Raw genomic sequence first — 25,481 nt, forward strand, 5'->3', positions numbered from 1 at the left:
GACAACTATGAAAAATATATTATACCATATATATCACAAATATTATTATACCATATATATATTATACCATGAAATACATTATCCTGTGCAAGAAGCAGATGTTCGAGAACGAAGCTACATCCGATATGTTTTCTTTGTCAGGCAACAATTCCTGCAGATTTTTCTGGACGACTATCACCTCCTATCATAAAACAATTTTATTTGGATTCACAGCCGCATAAAACTCAACAACTCTGGCTGTTTTGACTGTTACATCACCTTCAAATAGTCTTCACTTATATTCTACTCTCGTACTTCATGCTTCATCTGAGGACGTCGTATCCTGTTATCTCCCAGAAGCTGAAGATGCAGCTTCTGGTCCTCCAGTCAAGTTGTCGTATCTGTAGAAATGGCTTACAGCTGGTAACAGTCGGATGACTTGATGTGACTTTCAGAAGTAGCCATTAAGTTATTATGGCACTTTTTTTCACGTCCCAACAACGCTACTAAGGCAACCACAGACTTTTTGAATACGTCTTCAACAAGCTGGTCTACCAGCTCAATAGTGCACAATATATGTGCAGTATCGTGGCATACCGGCATATCTTATTAGTATGTAACCCAACAGTTACTTTTTATAAAATTCATACTATGTTTAGTTTCCAAATAAGTTAATTAAAATATGAGGCTTACTAAAAATTTAAATTGGTTTCCTCATGATGAGAATCTTCTTAAGGGGAAAGTCAAGACTTTCAGGCATTTATTTAAGCAGTTTTCATTATTCAATATCCAACTATCCAATATACAGTTATCATTATTCAATTAACCAGTTTTCATTATCGAATGTCATACAGTGTTTACAGGTCAGGCTTTATCAAGTGAAATGTGAAATATTTAAGTAATCATACGTTAAGTAAGCATGCGTGTGAAATTATTTGATTTCATTTCTTTTTTGGTCCGATGGTCATTATCTCCTTACCTCCATGTGTGTAGTACTGTCTGGAGAAGGGACCGCTGCATTATAAGTTATCTTTTTCTGTGTTTTTCACGTAGTATGTTTATTAAATTTCTTGTGTGTTTTTCTTTTCAAGAGGTTTAAGCTCGAGTTTTTCTAACAGTAAATTCATTCAGTCTGTGGCGCAGTAGTTGTTCATTTGTTTTGTTTTTAAAGCAACCATCCGTTCGTTTAGTAAACCAGTCAGTTAGGCTCCAGCTAACTGTTGTTCCACCCTATTAATTTATCTCAAGGTGCACTGTGTTCCTTAGTAATAACGACTATTTGGTTATATTCGTACTTTGTTCCGATACCCAGAGCTTCTTGCGAAAGAACGGACACCAGTGTGTTTATATATTTACTTTATTATGCACATCCTTTTCCCATTTCTATTACGTTGCTGTAAGTTATGAAAGGAACGATTGTTTTGATTGTGATTTTGTGAATAGATCATATGTCGTTCACGGGCACATGCTTCACATAGATTTGGTTCTAACCTAATTTGTAGTCAGTCAGTCAAAGCTGGACCCGTAGTGGTGGAAGTGTCGAGGGTTGGTAGGAAGTCTTCCCCTCCCATTCAGGGCCGAGCGGAGCGACCGTTAGCGCCAATCCACCTTGTTCCGTCACCCGCCTTCCGGATGGCTGAGGGGATAGACGGACGCGGGGCACGTCCCCGTCAAGCTATCTGCTAAATTTCAAAGAGACGAGGTATATTATAGTTAAAATTACTAATCCGTCCTTTTCTAGCATCGTCGTTGTCAGGGTTTCGTTGCGACCACGACTTTTAATCATTTTACAAGTAAAATCAACAGTTCGGACACAGATTTGTAATGAGAGCATGGTACTCTTTTTAATTCTGTCATACGAAGTTCATCCTGAGGTTCCTTCAGCACATTTGATGTTTATTAAGTTCCTTTTTTAGTTCTCTTGCCTTTATTCAGTTTAGTTAACTTGTCTGCTGAGTCTTTGATGGTTTTTCTTTGTAGAACGGGCATCATCCATTTGCTTCAGCCAGCGTTGTGGTCACAGCCGTCATAACAAAGAAGAGGGAATCTCATACAATGTTTTCAGTTGAGGCTTTGTCAAGTGAAGTGTGAAATATTTCAGAAATCATGCGTTAAGTAAGCATGGGTGTGAAATTATTTGATTTCATTTCGTTTTTGGTCCGATGGTCATTATCTCCTTACCTCCACGTATGTAGTACTGCCTGGAGAAGGGACCATCTGCATTATAAGTTATCTTTTTCTGGATTTTTCACGTAATATACATATTAAATTTCTTGCGTGTTTCTCTTTTTAAGAGGTTTAAGCTCGAATTTTTCGAAGTGTAAATTCGTTCAGTCTGTGGCACAGTAGTTGTTACGCCATCGCCAAGGTAGCCCCTGTGGGCCGGCAACACATTTAACACCACTAAGGACTGAGTTTGTCTATGCCCAAGGCGTAAGCAATGGTAACCATCGTCTGTTTTGGAAACCGACTTTCCGCGTACTACTTCCTGCAGAGGGAGTTCGAGATGGCCTGCAGTAAGTGTTACTATCCCAACATCTGATTGGCTGGCCAATACTATTTAAAGGCTAGAACCAGCACCGCACGTCAGTTCACGCCAAGTACCGACCTCAAGGAAGTCCGCACGGAAGACTACGTCTTCGCCAACGGAATAGGACTTGGAATTAAGTGTATGTGTGTTTCCTCGGACTCCTGTGGGAAACTTAGAAGTTATCTTTTGTTGCCACTAGTAGGAACTTCTTACTGGCTTTGTGATTGTTATTCAGTTATTTCCATGTAGACTCATGTAAATAAAAGTTGTGTTGTAAAAACTTTCAAACTGTCAGTTACAACACAAGTGGCTACGAGTTTGTGCCTGCGTGTGTCTGCATCATGGCGGAAATAGCTCTTTAGCAGCTGATCCAAAGTGCGCACGACTTACTACAAGGTTTTCAACAGTTTTGCCAGAAATCTCAGGATACACGGGAACGTTTCTTTACGGAACTCCATTTCCCGCTTTCAACGAGGATACTGATGACTGGGAAACATACGAGAAGCGGCTCCCGCAGCATTTTCACATCCACCAGGTTGTCCAAGAGCCTGCTCGTCGTTCCTACTTTTTCTCCTGGAACCAGTCCAAAGTGTGTGTTCTCTCGACGAAACTAGAACCTCGACCTCCGGATTCTTTGATATTCTCCCAGATTTGTGAGGTTCTCGCGGCTTACTACCAATGACAATGACGGTGCCACATGTTGGCTGCCCGGGTCGAATTCTAGTAGTGTCGCAAGACGGCAGGGCAATCCTATCGCCAGTGGGCAGTGGAACTGCAAGGTCTCAGGCGGAAGTGTCACTTCACCACACAGGTTTCCAAAGAAACCTACGGTTACGACAAGGTCCGCGACCACCTCATCCAGGCCGCCCCTGACGCGTCTTTCCGATGCGACGCCCTCTAACTCAACGATCCTACTCTGTACCAGATCATTGATCTGGCATTTAAGTACGAAGTCTCTACGGCAGCCGACAAGCGTTTGGAATCCTGGGCAGAAGTGGCGTCCCTCCAAGACCACGACGCCTCAGAGTCCGTCACATCGCTGGCAGAGGTCGAAGGCGTTGCCGCCGTCCATTCCGATGACTGGCAACGGCCCCCAGGTTCAGCACAGCGTCGGCAGGGCAGACACCCTGTCCAGGACTTCGCACCCTCGGCCAGCTCTGCTGGTCCGGCGCGGCCCATTGGCGCACAGAGGCCCCGCCCCTCGCCAGTGCCGCCAGCCCCTCCGGCTGCCGTCCTGCCCAGGATGTTTTCAGGACCATGCACGGGAAGACTGCCCTGACAGGCGGGCGTGTGTAACCGTAACGGACATGTCAGTTCAGTCTGCCGCTCTCGGCAATCTCCTCCTCCTCCTCCGGAAAATTACCGTCGGGGGCCCGCTAACCATGGACGTCAACCAGGTACAGTCTTTGGGACCTTCCAGTCTGATGATCAACGTTCAGGTCAATGGTCGGCCGCTGCAGATGCAGGTGGATACCGGAGCAGCGGTCTCACTGATCAACTATTCCTCTTATGAGAAGATTGGGGCGCCACCCCTGGCGCCCACACCTCGGCGCCTCCTTACTTATAATAAGCAAGCAATCGCTCTCTTGGGTCAGTTCACCGCTTCCATCCTGTATAAATCGGTTTGCCAGGAAGTTACTTTCCTTGTGGTCAACAATGCAGCCACCATGGACTTCTTTGGGTTGGATGCCTTTCGTGCCTTTGTCCTCGGCATCAACTACAATGTTCATCTGGTGTCTTCCCTGGTTCCGTTTCTGGCAGTCGATACCTTGTGCACGGAATTCCAGGACCTCTTCTCGCCAGGCGTCGGGTGTGCTCAACATTTTCAGGCGTCGCTCCAGCTGAAACCGTCTGCCCACCCGAAGTACTTCCAGGCTTGGCAGGTTCCCCTCGTCCAGCAGCATCCTCTTAAACAGAAACTGGACTGTCTTACCACGGAGGGAGTCGTCACTCTGGTCCGTTACAGTTCGTTGGCAACACCCTTGGTCGTCCTCAAGAGACCACCAGATGGGCGTCTTCGGGTTTGTGGCGACTTCAAGGCTACGCTAGACCGCCAGCTACAGGTTGAAGACTATCCCCTTTCCCGTCCCGAGGACCTGTTCTCCAAGTTTGCTGGGAGACAATCTTTTTCGAAGATCGATCTTGCAGAAGCCTACCTCCAAATACCTTTTGATGAGCCTTATACTCACTTGGACATCGTGAACACACCGTTTGGGCTGTTCCGGTTGAATCGCCTCATGTATGGCATCGCTAGTGCACCACCCATCTTTCAGCGTTACTTGGAATAGCTCTACCTGGGTCACATAATTTCCCGAAATGGAATATCTCCTACCTCCTCCCGCGTCGCCGCTACAGAGGCCCTTCCTTGTCCGAGCGACGTCCACCAATTTCGGTCTTTTCTGAGTAAAATTGTTTACTATCGGAAGTTCATTCCCTCTGCCGCCCACATTGTGGCGCCCCTCCGTCACCTCTGCCGAAAGAACGTGCCTTTTCATTGGTCCCCGGCTTGCGAATCGGCTATCCAAACCTTAATGCAGAGGTTGCACTCTGCGCAGTGTCTTGTGCTGTACCCCCTCTCTTTCTCTTCTCTTGGCTACAGACGCTGTGGTGTTGGGCTGTCCTTTCGCACCATCTACCTGATGGATCGGAACGCCCGGTGGCGTACATACCTAAATCCCTTACGGAGGCCCAATGCAAATATTCTCAAATTGAGAAGGAGGCCCTCACCATCGTGTTTGCGTGCACCAAATTCCTCCCGTACCTTTACGGTATGTCTTTTCGTTTAATCGGTCGCGCTGGATTAGCCGAGCGGTCTAAGGCGCTGTAGTCATGGACTGTGCAGCTGGTCCCGGCGGAGGTTTGAGTCCTCCCTCGAGCATGGGTGTGTGTGTTCGTCCTTAGGATAATTTAGGTTAAGTAGTTTGTAAGCTTGGGGACTGATGACCTTAGCAGTTAAGTCCCATAATATTTCACAGACATTTGAACATTTTTCGTTTAATCACTGACCATGTTCTCCGCAGCTGGCCGACGCTTCCTCTGTCTCGCGCCCAGGCTGACCTCCAATTTTTTGTCTCCATCTACCATCAACTGGTGGCTCCTCCGTGTGGAACATGAAGCCAATTTTCGAGTCATCGTACCAACTTCCCTGCAGTCCCGGGTTCTCAACGTCTTACATCAAGATCACTGGGGTATTGTCCGGACGAAAACCATCGCATGTCGCCATGTCTTCTGGGTAGGCATGACGGCGGACGTGGAGGGCACGGTCCAGGATTGTCAGCAGTGTATCCAGCCCCTTCCTGCTCCACGCTGGTCCTTCCAATCCTGGCTAGCCGCTTCCCTCACATAAGAAAGCAGGACCCTTGCAGGACCCTTCCTCGGCGCTTACTGGTTGCTCGTCATGGATGCCTACTCCCACTTGCCTTTCATCGTCCGATGCTCTATCACCACGGAACCTACTGTCATGGCCCTGTCCAAAATATTTTCCATTGAAGGCCTTCCCATCACCTTTGTCACTCGTAACGACCCACAATTTCGCGGTCAAGTGTTCGCCAAATTCTGCCACGATAATGGTATCCACCATGCCTTTACCCCGCCTTTTCATCCACAATCCAAGGGCGGGGCGGAGGGCCTTGTTCACACACTTAAAACTCAGACGCAGAAGTACACAGAGGACCACTCTCCGGAAGACGCTCTTATGTTATTTCTCAGTTCCTACAGGACCACGCTGGTGGGTGACAAGACTCCAGCCGAACTGCTCCATGGTCGCCAGCCTCGGACCGTACTCCATCTCCTTCTGCCATGGGTGGCACCTCGCGCCTGGCCCAGCGCTTCCAGATATTCATCCAGCTCCACGGTGTGGGCGCGGGGTTTCGGGTCCCGGCCCCACTGGCTGCCGGGGGTCGTTCTCGGGCCCCGTGGTCGACAACTGTTCGACGTCCGCCTGGACGACAGGGTGGTGTCCTGTCACCTCCGTCCTCGTTTCCTCGACCAGCCTCAGCCCAGGCTTTCTCTCTCCCTCTCTCTTTCTCTCTCCCGTTGCCGGCCCCTTCTGTGAGGCCTATATTGCTGCCCTCTCCTCAGTTAGTGGAGGATCTTCCAGGAAATGGCCAACAGCCACCGGCTGCCAGCCCCGCGCCGCCGCCGCCGCCTCCTCCGGACTTGGGCGAACCCCGGGACCTTCCCCGGGAGCCACTTCCCAGCCCCTCTTCGGCGCCGCCCAGGGTGGACGACGCGGACGTTCCCATGCCACTTGCCCAGTCCAACATCGCCTCGCAACCGCCACCGCTTCAACGTTCCCTCTGCCTCGCGCGGAAGGCGGCACCCTACTCTGGCAGCCAGTTTCCACTCCCTCCTTCAGAATGACTTAGCTGCCGATCAACCTACGGCACCGGGCTACATTGGTGCTCTCTACCCCTCTTCCAAGGGGGGCGGGTTGTTTGGCTGTCGCCGAGGTAGCCCCTGCGGGCCGGGAACACATCTAACACCACACAGGACAGAGGTTGTCTATGCTCAAGGCGTAAGCAATGGTAAACATCAGCTGTTTTGGAAACAGGCATTCCACGTACTACTTCATGCAGAGGTAAGACCAGTTCCCGTCAGATCACCGAAGTTGAGCCCTTTCGGGATTGTCTAGCACTTGGATGGGTGACCGTCCGGTCTGCCGAGCGCTGTTGGCAAGTGGGGTGCACTCAGCCCTTGTGAGGCAATCTGAGGAGCCACTTGAAGGGGAAGTAGTTGTTCCGGTGATGATACTGACATACGGCCGGGACAGCGGTGTGCTGACCAGAGGAACCTCCAACCTTCATATTCTCATCCTGTGACGCCTGTGGGCTCAGCATGACACGGCGGTCTGTTGGCACCCTTGACCCTTCAAGGCCTGTTCGGAGTAGTTTAGTATTAGTAAAAAAAGGGAAAAAAAGGCGGCCTTTTGTTTGGGAACTGCGGGTAACGTATTACTCACCAATAGTCGAACTTTCGGTACACCTAGAACACAGAAGTAAAAAATAATAAAGAAATTAAAAGATGTCCAAAACTGGAAACGAAATGTTGAATTCATATTGGGACCGCACAAACGACGATGATGCTTATATTCAGCAATGGCTTGTAGCAGTGCTAACATAGGACCACGCATTTAAACTTGAAACATACATATTGCAACATAAATGGCAGTGGTCGTGAATACATACCATATACGTACGCTGCTTAAGACTGACTGGAGGAAAGCTGCCGTCGTAGCGGGCGGGAGTTCCGCTAGGCGGCGTTCACATATTTGGAAGTATGTAAGAATAAAGTAGAACTGCAGTGACAAATAATGGGAACGAAAATGGAAAATAGATCAAACGTATGTGATAGAAGTAAAATAAATATAAAAGCAATAGGAACAAACATCTAACACATGGAATTAAGAGTAACGACAAGATGTACATAAGGAATGTAAAGACATTACAACTCCTATACAAAACCGACATACGACTAACTACCAGACTGTTACCTACCCACCCACAACCCCTCAACTCCAGGCAACATACAAGTGAGAGGCATGCTGCGTTAAATTCATCTTTCATAAAGACATATAGTATGAAGTAATGGGTCCAGACAACGTGTTTAATTATTTGGACGTAAAACTTCAGTTTGCCTATAATAAAATTAATTTTGACATTTTTCGCAAGCCGAAAATCAGCGACTCAGTGATCCATGCGTCGTCATGCCATCTGTATCAACATAAAACGAGTTTTTTCAGAGCCATGATACACCGCCTATGAGAACTTTCTTTAACCCCTCATTAATATTATTGATTAGTTGTACAAACAAATAGCGGAGAAAAGTGGTAGTTTTACAGAAACCAGTATTGTAATACCTTGCCCTGCCCTTCTTGGATAGTATTTCTAATCAGTTCGTTAGGCTGTTTAAGAACTAAAATATTAAAGTAGCTTATGCCATTCACGACAAGATACAGTATCACATCTTACACTGTGAGCAGTCATGTAGGGACGAATCTCTCATTCCGGCGTTTATAAACTAAAATTTGTTCATGTCCGATGTCTTACATTGGAAATCCTGGCTCTGTGTACACAAAGAAAAGGTGCAACTAAACATAATTCCCCTTTCGCCTAGCACTTGAAAATTAGCTGATACTTAGTCTGTATTAGCCACGCTCCAAATTTTGCATCGCGCACCTGAGAGCTGAAAACAGACTTTACTTGAGGAAGGGGAGAATGTGAAACACTCTCATGTAGCCAGACATTCTAGCTACTTATTTCTAAGAATCAGACGCTTTATGATTGAGTGATGGCAAATTTTCTGAGAGTACAGTTGAGCACTGGCATAACTCTCCTTTTCAACAAATTAAGTCATTTCGGTCTTTTACATTTTATATTTGCTTTATAAAATTGTTACATAATTCATATCTGTCATGTGTAGGGTTTGTAATTCCTATACATTTCTTACGTACATCATTTTATTCCAATTGCTTTTGTATCTATATTACTTCTATCGCCTATTTTAGATCTATTTTTCACTTTCATTGCCATCTCTTGACACTATATGTTTCACTTTATTCTTACATACTTCCAAATGCGCAAACGCAGCCTAGTGGATCTCCCGTCCACTGTGTCGGTAGCCTTCTGTCCGTGAGTCTTACGCAGTGTCCGCATACACTGATGAGCCAAAACATTATGACCACTCACCACCGCGGCGTGGGATGCCGCCTGGAGGAGCTGCGGCCACGTGACGATGTAACAAAAGTATGTAAGAGGAGAAAACAGCGACGGGAGATCACCCTAGCAAAGATATGGGCTGCGAGTGGGAAACTACACAGAGATATGCGACTTTAACAAGGTATAGACTACTATTACGCAAAGCCTGTGAACGAGTACCTCGAAAACGCCAAAGTTAGTAGAATGTTCACATGCTGCAGTCGTGAGCATCTACGGAAAGAGGTAGAAGGATGGTGAAACTATCATTAGATGCTAAATGGTTGTGCGTCCCCTACTCTTCACAGAATGTAGGTATCGGCGGCCCGTCCGAAAGAGCACAACGCTGGTGCACGCGCAAATGGTTCGCCGCACATCGTTCATCGAACATTGTTGAACAAGAAGCTCCGCAGCAGACACTTCTACGTATTTATACGTTGGCCCAACGACCTCGTCAATTACGACTGAAGTGGCACGGGACCATCAGGATTCGACCGTCGATCAATAGAAACATGTCGGTTCTTCGGGTGAATCACGTTTTTGCTACACTAGATCGATGGTCGCCTCCACAAACGTAGTCATCAAGGTGAACGGCTGATCGAAATATGCAGCGCGCAAAGGATGCAGGCTTGTGGGAGCAGTATTATGCCATGGGAGATATTCTCCTGCGCTTACATGGGATGTGTGGTAGACACGCTGAGAGCTGCGAACCACTTGCGTCCCTTCATGCTTGATGTCTTCCCCAACTGTGAAGTCATCTTTGAGCAGTATAATTGTCCGTCTCTCGGAGCCAGAATCGTGCTACAGTGGTTTGAGTTGCCTTATAGTGAAGTCACGTTGACTTCTCGGTGACAGAATTCACCTGATGTAAATCCTATGGAACACACATGGGTCGTTAGCAGGCGCCATCACCGCGTACGCAAATCAGCGGCTCATTATTTACGTGAGTTACGTGACCTATGCTTAGGTCTAAGCACACATATGCCCACAACCCTAACAACAAACTGCGGGATCCCTGATACGCAGAATCAGTGATGTGTTTCGTTCCAAAGACAGACAAACAAGCTATTATGCGGATGACCATAGCTTGTTTTTGGCCCATCAGTCTATGTTGTTATGTATTGACGACCACTTCAATTTGCATTGCAATATGTATGCGTCAGATTTCTAAGTGTGGCCCTATCTCATTACTGTTGCATGTCTTCCCTGAATGTAACAATCGTCGTCGTTAGTACAGTTCCACTACGAATTAAGCTTTTCGTTTCCAGTTTGGACAACATTTTTAAAAATTTTTAATACTTTCTGCTTTTACATCTCGGTACCTATCAAAACTAGGTTTGTCTATGGCTAATGCCTCCCTCGGGCATGGATGTGTGTGTTTGTCGTTAGTATAATTTAGGTTAAGTAGTGTGTAAGTTTAGGGACTGATGACCATAGTAGTTAAGTCCCATAAGATTTCACACACATTTGAACATTTTTTATGACTAACGCGTTACCCGCAGCTCCCAAACGTAAGTCACCCTTCTTTCCCGTTTTTATATAGCATTTAAAAATCCTTTATCATCTTCTTATGCTAGGACAGTATCCCTAATTTATTTCTATTTAATTTTGCCATGTAGAAATTCTGAAGATCTTCAAATAGGCGAAACGCGTAAATAAAGCTTCTACTGATATTTGCAACGTTGACTATTTTTCTTACTGAATTGTTTTTAGTGTGAATGTAAGAAAGGCCAATTAAATTTATGTATGTTTCCGCGACGCAGAACAGATTATTAAATTTAGATATTCTTACTATGGATCAACTTTGGCTCGTTAGTTAAACCGTAATAATATAAGGGGCCGTCAATAAGTTTCCGTTCGAAGGTCACTCTAATGTCTTACCCACATATCGGTGCTTATATACCCGCACCGGAGTCGAGCTGCGTTGCGTATACGTGGCAGCAACGCCCTCAAAGGGAAGCTTTGTGATCGTCCCTTACATAATTGTCATACTTGGCAACATTACAGCGAGGAAAGCTCTTTTATGAGGTTTATTATCTGTTATGCATACAACTCTATTATAACACTGTACAATATTATCCTATACGTTACACTATACAAGGTGATCACGAAGATATGCAAATATTATTCGACAAGTAAAACTAAAGAAAAAATTTCTCATAAACATAGGTCCTCAAATGTTCAGTTACGAAGATGCGGCTAATAAAAGATTTTGTCTGAAATTTAGCAACTACGCTAATACGAAGCCATCGCAAAACTGTACGAGGTTAAAGTAAACGACGATTTCCATTTATTTTGTTGTTATTGGTCTGGTGAATCTAATAAAACATGTTCCAGAAGTGTATCTACAGTAGTTTTCCAGAACATCCAGGGAGGGAAAGATTATAATACAAGTCAATGAACATTAAGAACACAACTGTGTGGCTAATTTTAGAGGAACAAGTGGTGGTATGGAAGTTCATGGAGTACAACAAATATTTCATCACTCCGTAGAAACAAGAGGCGTACGGTGATCTAAATATTTGGGTGATGGTGACAGGAAGGCATACAACAATGTGGTGAACTCTAAACCATACGGAGATGCTATTATTAGCAAAATAGAATGCGTAGGCCTTGTTGAAAAACGTTTGGGAACAAGGCTGAGAAAACTAACTGTTGCTAAGAGAGGAAGAAAATTATAAGATGGAAAATTTTTGACCGGACGGGGTAGGTTGACTAAAACTGAAATAGAAAACTTGCGGGTATACTAAGGGCAGGCAATTAGGAGAAATAAAGAAAATCCGGAGGCAATGAAGAGAGATGTTTGGGCCATATTCTTCCATAAGTCCTCTACTGCTGATAAAACATGTCATGGATTGTGTGCATCAGCAGAAAATTCGTGGTGCAAATACAATAGGGCTCAGGCCACTGGAGAATCTTATTCTCACCAGCATTCTCATCCTGCTGCTGTTGTTACAGCAATTAAACCTATTTTCAGAGAGTTGGCTCGTCCTGACCTAAGGAAATGTCTGCATGGGCAGACGCAGAACCCAAATGAATGTTTCAACAGCTTAATTTGGAACCGCCTTCCTCAAACTGTATTTGTAGGCATGCATACAATGAAACTAGTTCATGATGCTGTTATTACATTCAAGTGTCGTAATATTGGGAAGTGTTGAGTACTGAAAAAGCTGGGAATTAGTCCTGGTGAAAATATAATCACTGGGCTACAACATTGCGATAAAATGAGGATAGCCGATGCAGATAGGTCCGCATCTAATATGGCCAAGAAAGCAAGACAAACATCCAGGAAGGTGAAAAAGAAGCTGGAAGACCTGCTAGAGACCAAAGAAGGACCATCACATGCAACAGGACAATTTTAATTAGCTGTAAGTAACAAATTACAAAAGCTTTTTTTTTAAAGTCAATTTCCCGAAAATTAAAATTTCATTACATATGCCCCATTAGTCAGAAACTATCGTAGATAAATGAATGAAATTTTCAGACACTCTGCATAATATAAAAAGCCACCTCTGATACTACATTCATTAATATTCCCCCATTAGGAAGTTCACAAAAACATTTTCTGCAGAAAAACTTAATATTTTTTGTTAATAAATTAAAAAATTATTTCTTAAAAACTATAAATGGATAAAGTAGATAGGAATTACAAACCCTACACATGACAGATATGAATTATGTAACAATTTTTATAAAGCAAACATAAAATGTAAAACACCGAAATGACTTAATTTGTTGAAAAGGAGAGTTATGCCAGTGCTCAACTGTACTCTCAGAAAATTTGCCATCACTCAATCATAAAGCGTCTGATTCTTAGGAATAAGTAGCTAGAATGTCTGGCTACATGAGAGTGTTTCACATTCTCCCCTTCCTCAAGTAAAGTCTGTTTTCAGCTCTCAGGTGCGCGATGCAAAATTTGGAGCGTGGCTAATACAGACTAAGTATCAGCTAATTTTCAAGTGCTAGGCGAAAGGGGAATTATGTTTAGTTGTACCTTTTCTTTGTGTACACAGAGCCAGGATTTCCAATGTAAGACATCGGACATGAACACATTTTAGTTTATAAACGCCGGAATGAGAGATTCGTCCCTACATGACTGCTCACAGTGTAAGATGTGATACTGTATCTTGTCGTGAATGGCATAAGCTACTTTAATATTTTAGTTCTTAAACAGCCTAACGAACTGATTAGAAATACTATCCAAGAAGGGCAGGGCAAGGTATTACAATACTGGTTTCTGTAAAACTACCACTTTTCTCCGCTATTTGTTTGTACAACTAATCAATAATATTAATGAGGGGTTAAAGAAAGTTCTCATAGGCGGTGTATCATGGCTCTGAAAAAACTCGTTTTATGTTGATACAGATGGCATGACGACGCATGGATCACTGAGTCGCTGATTTTCGGCTTGCGAAAAATGTCAAAATTAATTTTATTATAGGCAAACTGAAGTTTTACGTCCAAATAATTAAACACGTTGTCTGGACCCATTACTTCATACTATATGTCTTTATGAAAGATGAATTTAACGCAGCATGCCTCTCACTTGTATGTTGCCTGGAGTTGAGGGGTTGTGGGTGGGTAGGTAACAGTCTGGTAGTTAGTCGTATGTCGGTTTTGTATAGGAGTTGTAATGTCTTTACATTCCTTATGTACATCTTGTCGTTACTCTTAATTCCATGTGTTAGATGTTTGTTCCTATTGCTTTTATATTTATTTTACTTCTATCACATACGTTTGATCTATTTTCCATTTTCGTTCCCATTATTTGTCACTGCAGTTCTACTTTATTCTTACATACTTCCAAATATGTGAACGCCGCCTAGCGGAACTCCCGCCCGCTACGACGGCAGCTTTCCTCCAGTCAGTCTTAAGCAGCGTACGTATATGGTATGTATTCACGACCACTGCCATTTATGTTGCAATATGTATGTTTCAAGTTTAAATGCGTGGTCCTATGTTAGCACTGCTACAAGCCATTGCTGAATATAAGCATCATCGTCGTTTGTGCGGTCCCAATATGAATTCAACATTTCGTTTCCAGTTTTGGACATCTTTTAATTTCTTTATTATTTTTTACTTCTGTGTTCTAGGTGTACCGAAAGTTCGACTATTGGTGAGTAATACGTTACCCGCAGTTCCCAAACAAAAGGCCGCCTTTTTTTCCCTTTTTTTACTAATACTAAACTACTCCGAACAGGCCTTGAAGGGTCAAGGGTGCCAACAGACCGCCGTGTCATGCTGAGCCCACAGGCGTCACAGGATGAGAATATGAAGGTTGGAGGTTCCTCTGGTCAGCACACCGCTGTCCCGGCCGTATGTCAGTATCATCACCGGAGCAACTACTTCCCCTTCAAGTGGCTCCTCAGTTTGCCTCACAAGGGCTGAGTGCACCCCACTTGCCAACAGCGCTCGGCAGACCGGACGGTCACCCATCCAAGTGCCAGCCAAACCCCACAGCGCTAACTTCGGTGATCTGACGGGAACTGGTCTTACCTCTGCATGAAGTAGTACGTGGAATGCCTGTTTCCAAAACAGCTGATGTTTACCATTGCTTACGCCTTGAGCATAGACAACCTCTGTCCTGTGTGGTGTTAGATGTGTTCCCGGCCCGCAGGGGCTACCTCGGCGACAGCCAAACAACCCGCCCACCTTGGAAGAGGGGTAGAGAGCACCAATGTAGCCCGGTGCCGTAGGTTGATCGGCAGCTAAGTCATTCTGAAGGAGGGAGTGGAAACTGGCTGCCAGAGTAGGGTGCCGCCTTCCGCGCGAGGCGGAGGGAACGTTGAAGCGGTGGCGGTTGCGAGGCGACGTTGGGCTGGGCAAGTGGCATGGGAACGTCCGCGTCGTCCACCCGGGGCGGCGCCGAAGAGGGGCTGGGAAGTGGCTCCCGGGGAAGGTCCCGGGGTTCGCCCAGGTCCGGAGGAGGCGGCGGCGGCGGCGCGGGGCTGGCAGCCGGTGGCTGTTGGCCATTTCCTGGAAGATCCTCCACTAACTGAGGAGAGGGCAGCAATATAGGCCTCACAGAAGCGGCCGGCAACGGGAGAGAGAAAGAGAGAGAGAGAGAGAGAAAGCCTGGGCTGAGGCTGGTCGAGGAAACGAGGACGGAGGTGACAGGACACCACCCTGTCGTCCAGGCGGACGTCGAACAGTTGTCGACCACGGGCCCGAGAACGACCCCCGGCAGCCAGTGGGGCCGGGACCCGAAATCCCGCGCCCACACCGTGGAGCTGGATGAATATCTGGAAGCGCTGGGCCAGGCGCGAGGTGCCACCCATGGTAGAAGGAGATGGAGTACGGTCCGAGGCTGGCGACCATGGAGCAGTTCGGCTGGAGTCTTGTCACCCACCAGCGTGGTCCTGTAGGAACTGAGAAATAACATAAGAGCGTCTTCCGGAGAATGGTCCTCTGTGTACTTCTGCGTCTGAGTTTTAAGTGTGTGAACAAGGCCCTCCGCCCCGCCCTGGATTGTGGATGAAAAGGCGGGGTAAAGACATGGTGGATACCATTATCGTGGCAGAATTTGGCGAACACTTGACCGCGAAATTGTGGGTCGTTACGAGTGACAAAGGTGATGGGAAGGCCTTCAATGGAAAATATTTTGGACAGGGCCACGACAGTAGTTTCCGTGGTGATAGAGCATCGGACGATGAAACGCAAGTGGGAGTACGCATCCATGACGAGCAACCAGTAAGCGCCGAGGAAGGGTCCTGCAAAATCCACATGGATGCTTTCTTATGTGAGGGAAGCGGCTAGCCAGGATTGGAAGGACCAGCGTGGAGCTGGAAGGGGCTGGATACACTGCTGACAATCCTGGACCGTGCCCTCCACGTCCGCCGTCATGCCTACCCAGAAGACATTTCGACATGCGATGGTTTTCGTCCGGACAATACCCCAGTGATCTTGATGTAAGACGTTGAGAACCCGGGACTGCAGGGAAGTTGGTACGATGACTCGAGAATTGGCTTCATGTTCCACACGGAGGAGCACCCCGTTGATGGCCACCAGTTGATGGTAGATGGAGAAAAAGAATTGGAGGTCAGCCTGGGCGCGAGACAGAGGAAGCGTCGGCCAGCTGCGGAGAACATGGTCAGTGATTAAACGAAAAATGTTCAAATGTGTGTGAAATATTGTGGAACTTAACTACTAAGGTCATCAGTTACTAAGCTTACAAACTACTTAACCTAAATTGTCCTAAGGACAAACACACACACCCATGCTCGAGGGTGGACTCAAACCTCCGCCGGGACCAGCTGCACAGTCCATGACTACAGCGCCTTAGACCGCTCGGCTAATCCAGTGCGACCGATTAAACGAAAAGACATACCGTAAAGGTACGGGAGGAATTTGGTGCACGCAAACACGATGGTGAGGGCCTCCTTCTCAATTTGAGAATATTTGCATTGGGCCTCCGTAAGGGATTTAGGTATGTACGCCACCGGGCGTTCCGATCCATCAGGTAGATGGTGCGAAAGGACAGCCCAACACCACAGCGTCTGTAGCCAAGAGAAGAGGAAGAGAGGGGGTATACAGCACAAGACACTGCGCAGAGTGCAACCTCTGCATTAAGGTTTGGATAGCCGATTCGCAAGCCGGGGACCAATGAAAAGGCACGTTCTTTCGGCAGAGGTGACGGAGGGGCGCCACAATGTGGGTGGCAGAGGGAATGAACTTCCGATAGTAAACATTTTTACTCAGAAAAGACCGAAATTGGTGGACGTCGCTCGGACAAGGAAGGGCCTCTATAGCGGCGACGTGGGAGGAGGTAGGAGATATTCCATTTCGGGAAATTATGTGACCCAGGTGGAGCTATTCCAAGTAACGCTGAAAGATGGGTGGTGCACTAGCATTGCCATACATGAGGCGATTCAACCGGAACAGCCCAAACGGTGTGTTCACGATGTCCAAGTGAGTATAAGGCTCATCAAAAGGTATTTGGAGGTAGGCTTCGGCAAGATCGATCTTCGAAAAAGATTGTCCCCCAGCAAACTTGGAGAACAGGTCCTCGGGACGGGAAAGGGGATAGTCTTCAACCTGTAACTGGTGGTCTAGCGTAGCCTTGAAGTCGCCACAAACCCGAAGACGCCCATCTGGTGGTCTCTTGAGGACGACCAAGGGTGTTGCCCACGAACTGTAACGGACCAGAGTGACGACTCCCTCCGTGGTAAGACTGTCCAGTTCCTGTTTAAGAGGATGCTGCAGGACGAGGGGAAACTGCCATGCCTGGAAGTACTTCGGGTGGGCAGACGGTTTCAGCTGGAGCGACGCCTGAAAATGTTGAGCACACCCGACGCCTGGCGAGAAGAGGTCCTGGAATTCCGTGCACAAGGTATCGACTGCCAGAAACGGAACCAGGGAAGACACCAGATGAACATTGTAGTTGATGCCGAGGACAAAGGCACGGATGGCATCCAACCCAAAGAAGTCCATGGTGGCTGCATTGTTGACCACAAGGAAAGTAACTTCCTGGCAAACCGATTTATACAGGATGGAAGCGGTGAACTGACCCAAGAGAGCGATTGCTTGCTTATTATAAGTAAGGAGGCGCCGAGGTGTGGGCGCCAGGGGTGGCGCCCCAATCTTCGCATAAGAGGAATAGTTGATCAGTGAGACCGCTGCTCCGGTATCCACCTGCATCTGCAGCGGCCGACCATGGACCTGAACGTTGATCATCAGATTGGAAGGTCCCAAAGACTGTACCTGGTTGACGTCCATGGTTAGCGGGCCCCCGACGGTAATTTTCCGGAGGAGATTGCCGAGAGCGGCAGACTGAACTGACATGTCCGTTACGGTTACACACGCCCGCCTGTCAGGGCAGTCTTCCCGTGCATGGTCCTGAAAACATCCTGGGCAGGACGGCAGCCGGAGGGGCTGGCGGCACTGGCGAGGGGCGGGGCGTCTGTGCGCCAATGGGCCGCGCCGGACCAGCAGAGCTGGCCGAGGGTGCGAAGTCCTGGACAGGGTGTCTGCCCTGCCGACGCTGTGCTGAACCTGGGGGCCGGCGCCAGTCATCGGAATGGACGGCGGCAACGCCTTCGACCTCTGCCAGCGATGTGACGGACTCTGAGGCGTCGTGGTCTTGGAGGGACGCCACTTCTGCCCAGGATTCCAAACGCTTGTCGGCTGCCGTAGAGACTTCGTACTTAAATGCCAGATCAATGATCTGGTACAGAGTAGGATCGTTGAGTTAGAGGGCGTCGGATCGGAAAGACGCGTCAGGGGCGGCCTGGATGAGGTGGTCGCGGACCTTGTCGTAACCGTAGGTTTCTTTGGAAACCTGTGTGGAGAAGTGACACTTCCGCCTGAGACCTTGCAGTTCCACTGCCCACTGGCGATAGGATTGCCCTGCCGTCTTGCGACACTACTAGAATTCGACCCGGGCAGCCAACATGTGGCACCGTCATTGTCATTGGTAGTAAGCCGCGAGAACCTCACAAATCTGGGAGAATATCAAAGAATCCGGAGGTCGAGGTTCTAGTTTCGTCAAGAGAACACACACTTTGGACTGGTTCCAGGAGAAAAAGTAGGAACGACGAGCAGGCTCTTGGACAACCTGGTGGATGTGAAAATGCTGCAGGAGCCGCTTCTCGTATGTTTCCCAGTCATCAGTATCCTCGTTGAAAGCGGGAAATGGAGTTCCGTAAAGAAACGTTCCCGTGTATCCTGAGATTTCTGGCAAAACTGTTGAAAACCTTGTAGTAAGTCGTGCGCACTTTGGATCAGCTGCTGAAGCGCTATTTCCGCCATGATGCAGACACACGCAGGCACAAACTCGTAGCCACTTGTGTTGTAACTGACAGTTTGAAAGTTTTTACAACACAACTTTTATTTACATGAGTCTACATGGAAATGACTGAATAACAATCACAAAGCCAGTAAGAAGTTCCTACTAGTGGCAACAAAAGATAACTTCTAAGTTTCCCACAGGAGTCCGAGGAAACACACATACACTTAATTCCAAGTCCTATTCCGTTGGCGAAGACGTAGTCTTCCGTGCGGACTTCCTTGAGGTCGGTACTTGGCGTGAACTGACGTGCGGTGCTGGTTCTAGCCTTTAAATAGTATTGGCCAGCCAATCAGATGTTGGGATAGTAATACTTACTGCAGGCCATCTCGAACTCCCTCTGCAGGAAGTAGTACGCGGAAAGTCGGTTTCCAAAACAGACGATGGTTACCATTGCTTACGCCTTGGGCATAGACAAACTCAGTCCTTAGTGGTGTTAGATGTGTTGCCGGCCCACAGGGGCTACCTTGGCGATGGCGTAACAACTACTGTGCCACAGACTGAATGAATTTACACTTCGAAAAATTCGAGCTTAAACCTCTTAAAAAGAGAAACACGCAAGAAATTTAATATGTATATTACGTGAAAAATCCAGAAAAAGATAACTTATAATGCAGATGGTCCCTTCTCCAGGCCCTCAGCCATCCGGAAGGCGGGTGACGGAACAAGGTGGATTGGCGCTAACGGTCGCTCCCCTCGGCCCTGAATGGGAGGGGAAGACTTCCTACCAACCCTCGACACTTCCACCACTACGGGTCCAGCTTTGACTGACTGACTACAAATTAGGTTAGAACCAAATCTATGTGAAGCATGTGCCCGTGAACGACATATGATCTATTCACAAAATCACAATCAAAACAATCGTTCCTTTCATAACTTACAGCAACGTAATAGGAATGGGAAAAGGATGTGCATAATAAAGTAAATATATAAACACACTGGTGTCCGTTCTTTCGCAAGAAGCTCTGGGTATCGGAACAAAGTACGAATATAACCAAATAGTCGTCATTACTAAGGAACACAGTGCACCTTGAGATAAATTAATAGGGTGGAACAACAGTTAGCTGGAGCCTAACTGACTGGTTTACTAAACGAACGGATGGTTGCTTTAAAAACAAAACAAATGAACAACTACTGCGCCACAGACTGAATGAATGTACTGTTAGAAAAACTCGAGCTTAAACCTCTTGAAAAGAAAAACACACAAGAAATTTAATAAACATACTACGTGAAAAACACAGAAAAAGATAACTTATAATGCAGCGGTCCCTTCTCCAGACAGTACTACACACATGGAGGTAAGGAGATAATGACCATCGGACCAAAAAAGAAATGAAATCAAATAATTTCACACGCATGCTTACTTAACGTATGATTACTTAAATATTTCACATTTCACTTGATAAAGCCTGATCTGTAAACACTGTATGACATTCGATAATGAAAACTGGTTAATTGAATAATGAAAACTCTATATTGGACAGTTGGATATTGAATAATGAAAACTGCTTAAATAAATGCCTGAAAGTCTTGACTTTCCCCTTAAGAAGATTCTCATCATGAGGAAACCAATTTAAATTTTTAGTAAGCCTCATATTTTAATTAACTTATTTGGAAACTAAACATAGTATGAATTTTATAAAAAGTAACTGTTGGGTTACATACTAATAAGATATGCCGGTATGCCACGATACTGCACATATATTGTGCACTATTGAGCTGGTAGACCAGCTTGTTGAAGACGTATTCAAAAAGTCTGTGGTTGCCTTAGTAGCGTTGTTGGGACGTGAAAAAAAGTGCCATAATAACTTAATGGCTACTTCTGAAAGTCACATCAAGTCATCCGACTGTTACCAGCTGTAAGCCATTTCCACAGATACGACAACTTGACTGGAGGACCAACAGCTGCATCTTCAGCTTCTGGGAGATAACAGGGTACGACGTCCTCAGATGAAGCATGAAGTAGGAGAGTAGAATATAAGTGAAGACTATTTGAAGGTGATGTAACAGTCAAAACAGCCAGAGTTGTTGAGTTTTATGCGGCTGTGAATCCAAATAAAATTGTTTTATGATAGGAGCTGATAGTCGTCCAGAAAAATCTGCAGGAATTGTTGCCTGACAAAGAAAACATATCGGATGTAGCTTCTTTCTCGAACATCTGCTTCTTGCACAGGATAATGTATTTCATGGTATAATATATATATGGTATAATAATATTTGTGATATATGTGGTATAATATATTTTTCATAGTTGTCTAACACAACATGAGATGTTCACCCCGATTAATATGTAGTTGTCAGTAATATGTAGTTGTTTTACTTCCATATCAGCGGTATTTTAAGGAGAAAGGAGAGGAAGGAAAGCCTTGTACACATGTGAATACAAAAATATAATTTATGGACCGTGCCCCCTGTCGACTTACCGGTTTCCTGAAACAAAACTGTAAACATCTGTGCCGTAATCTGTTGCAAACCTCGTGAAACATGCATATTCGTTCCAGTTACACATCTTGTAACTTAGTGAAGTTCTTACCTGATCTAATTTACTAGATGTGTTGAGTAGAATGAATAGGCCAGTGGCTATCGTAATTGAGATTATTGGGTAGCTCAGTGGACGGTTTGCTAAAGAACTTAGGCTCGAAACTAGTTATCAAGTAATAAAGAAAATTTATATTACAGCTTGATTCTCTGTAATTTATTGCACAATTTGGTAACCGCCCAGTTGATGACTTCATACTTTCCAGAATCCTAAAAATCAGTAAACTCAAGCCATTTGCTGTAATTATCAACCTATGATTTATGACGATACTATTGAAAATTGATTTACGAGAATGGAATGTATAGCTGTTCGTGCAGAAATGAAGATATTTCTCAACAATAATATAAAAAAGACGGCAGCAGGTCATTACATCGAGAATACTCCCCGTAATTATAAATTATACTCAGAACACTTAATTAATAACTGAAGGAAGAAAAAGTGAAAAAGAAAAAATTATTTGGGGAAAATGAGGCTACTGAGGCACAGTAAAATTCAAAGCTGTCAGAGGCAGTAGTTAAAAATAATCACCAATAATCAGTAACAGACTAAGCTCTTGGCAAAAACTTTCCAGTTCATTCCGTAACGTGCGCAGGCCCAACAGAAAAATAAAACAATGGTTTGATTGGGATGCAGTTAAGTCCAACAGCATTTCAAATAGATCCCATGGCACTAGAAATGGATTCATCTCAAAATATCTAATAGTATCAGGTTGCTGGATTTGTTTAATATTCTCACTGGCGACAAAAATGTGATATGACAACCACAAGACAAATAACGTTTACGACAGGGAAAGCTTCTTATAACTGTACTGTACCTGTGAACAATGATATGTATGGACTCTCTAAAATTACATTCTTTTTTACGTTTATAAGATTTAAAGAACTGCAACTTGTAGTTGAAGAGACTCCGAGGCGTATGATAGAGCGACTTCTGGGTGTCCCCTGCACTTCGGCAACCAGCAGTACAAGATCGTCAGCTTGGTGGCACGGTGTTTAGGGACAGGCAGCAAAACTAAATGCCATCCTCAAATTACGCTGTAAACAACGAACATTGATGATACCTAACATGATATCGTTACTTAAATTTTCTGCTCTAGCTAATTCAGTATTTGGACAGTAAGCTATTATCGACACCGCCCGTATCACATGACGAAGCTGCCGACGCGACGTCTAGGGGAAACAGACAGCATGGACGCGGAGATCAGTCCAATAGTTGACTCTTTCTGTGACGTTTCAAGTTATACATCGTGTGACAATGACTCCTGCAAATATATGAGGATAAACGTGGCAGTGATGTGACCTTGCAGTGTAACCGTGGGGTCCATGGAATACTACGATATGTCTGTCCAAATCGTCCCAGAACTCCTGCCACGTTTCACTCTTCGGATGTACATTCGGCCGGAAGACGAAAACATTGCGAAACAAGACTCACCTGACGAAATGATTTTCTTCCGCTGCTCCATAGTGAAGCTTTTATGGCTAAGGCACCACGTTTTTCTGTTACTGGCATTTGCTTAATTGATTAGAGGTTTCGGAATTCCAACTAGGCCCTGCAGTTCCGAAGTTATGGGGCTGCCTTCCTGCTGTTTTTGTGTTGGCAAGGTTCGCGACTGCGACATTCTGTTCTTCAGTGACTTTTCAGATGTCGTCCCATCATTTCCCCTCAGGATTCTCATCAATGAACGTTCGTCACAACCACTCAACACACACTTTCGTCTGCGTTTTGACTTAGCAGTTAACGTTTTCACGCTTTCCCCGTATGCGTTGTAAATCTTCGATACAGTGCCTCTTGATACACCAAAGAATTCGGCTACCTTCGTTTCGGAAGCACCCGTTTGACCATGTTCGTGGTCAAATAGAACAGTGCAACTTGTAGGTTGCGTTAATATCTCCATTAATGTTTAAGCATGCATTTCTCGCTATGTTTACATATTTTTGTCGATTCGTGTATAGCATCTACGATGATTACATCACCTAGTAGAGCAAGGGGAGGAAAATGGGCTCTCAGAACTTCATGTACTTGACGATTACGTAGCGGAGTAATTTAAGCTGGTGAGATTTCTTCTGGAATACCGGATCTATCGTTGATGGTGTGGAATGAGAGCCGCCAGGCGCTGCTGTACGCGCTCTAGTTTGACAGGTGACGTCACGCGGCGCGAGACCCGGCATAGGAGAGCAGAGCCCGCGAGGAGGTGGCGCGTGGAGCTGTCTCTCTGACCAGCAGGCGACGCCAGCCTCCGCTACTCACGAGACATGAGGACCGAGAAGTAAGCCGGCTGTTAGACTGGTAGCAGATAGCCAAAAGCGTTATTGCGAGTTGTTTTCTCCGGGCGAAGGGCTGTTACTGGCTCGCGTGTAGCGTGTTGCTGCTGCCGTGGCGAAAACATAGGCCGCCACTTATTTCACGGCCTCCGCGTAAACAAAATCCTTAGTAACAAAGATACGGAATAGGCAATGGCACAGTTTGAAATAGAGAAACCAATCGAAGAGGAACGTCTAAAAACAAACTCTGCTTTACCTTTAAAAATTACTAAGTTCCAAATGTCTTAACTGGTATTAACGAACTAGGCTGAACAGCACAATCAGGAAGCAGCTTCAGATTTTTCTATTAAAGCAGTAAAATGTGAATTATGAGCCGGAATGTTGATTCCGAGGGTTCAAAAACGCATTTTAGTCCAAAATAAATTACATAACAATGACTGTATTTGATAACAGACCACATTATCCGTCTGAAGGCGTTTGATTCTCATTAAGTTTAAATAATGCTAATTTTGGTCATAAGATACAAACAAAACAAAACCTAACATACTAGCAAAACTAAATGTAGCCACAAAACTCTGGTGAAACTCTAGTCCTAATTTGTAGCTAATACATACGACAGTGATAACATCAGTGTAAATTTTATTCGGTATAACTCATGTGCAAACAACGAAAGACCATTATGCTATAAGGGGCGATCAAAAGTTACGATCCCAAGGCCACACTAACTCCTTGCTATGCTTATGTACCATCATGCGGTAGTGCTGGGTTGCATATACGCTGCAACAACGGCCTCAAACGGAAAATTTTTGATTGGCCCTTATACGTGTTCTACATTTACATCTACCTGGATACTCTGCAAATCATATTTAACTTCCTGGCAGAGGATTCATCGAAACACCTGCACAATTCTCTATTATTCCAATCTCGTATAGCGTGTGGAAACAACGAACACCTATATCCGTACGAGTCCTGATTTCCCTTATTTTATCGTGGTGATCGTTTCTCCCCATGTAGGTCGGTGTCTACAAAAAAATTTCGCATTCGGAGGAGAAAGTTGGTGATTGGAATTTCGTGAGAAGATTCCGTCGCAACGAAAAACGCCTTTCATTTAATGATGTCCAGCCCAAATCCTGTATCGTTTCTGTGACACTCTCTGACATATTTCGCGATAATACAAAACGTGCTGCCTTTCTTTGAACTTTTTCGGTGTACTCCGTCAGTCCTATCTGGTAAGGATCCCACACCGGGCAGCAGTATTCTAAAAGAGGACGGAGAAGCGTAGGCATTCTCCTTAGTAGGTCTGTTACATTTTCGAAGTGACCTGCCAGTAAAAAAATTTGTTAGCCTTCCCCACATCATTTTCTATGTGCTCTTTCCAATTTAAGTTGTTCGTAATTGTAATACCTAGGTATTTAGTTGAATTTACGGTTTTTAGATTAGGCTGATTTATCGTGTAACCGAAGTTTAACGGATTCCTGTAAGCATTCATGTGGATGACCTCACACTTTTCGTTATTTAGGGTCAACTGCTAATTTTTGCACAATTAAGACATATTTTCTAAATCGTTTTGCAATTTGTTTTGCTCTTCTGATGACTTTATTTGTCGATAAACGACTAAGGCGGCTGCTCAGATTGTCTCCCAAATCGTTTATATAGATAACGACCAGCAAAGGGCCTATAACACTACCTTGGGGAA

The sequence above is a fragment of the Schistocerca piceifrons genome, chromosome 1 (genome assembly GCF_021461385.2).
Source record: "Schistocerca piceifrons isolate TAMUIC-IGC-003096 chromosome 1, iqSchPice1.1, whole genome shotgun sequence".
In the NCBI taxonomy this organism is placed as follows: domain Eukaryota; kingdom Metazoa; phylum Arthropoda; class Insecta; order Orthoptera; family Acrididae; genus Schistocerca; species Schistocerca piceifrons.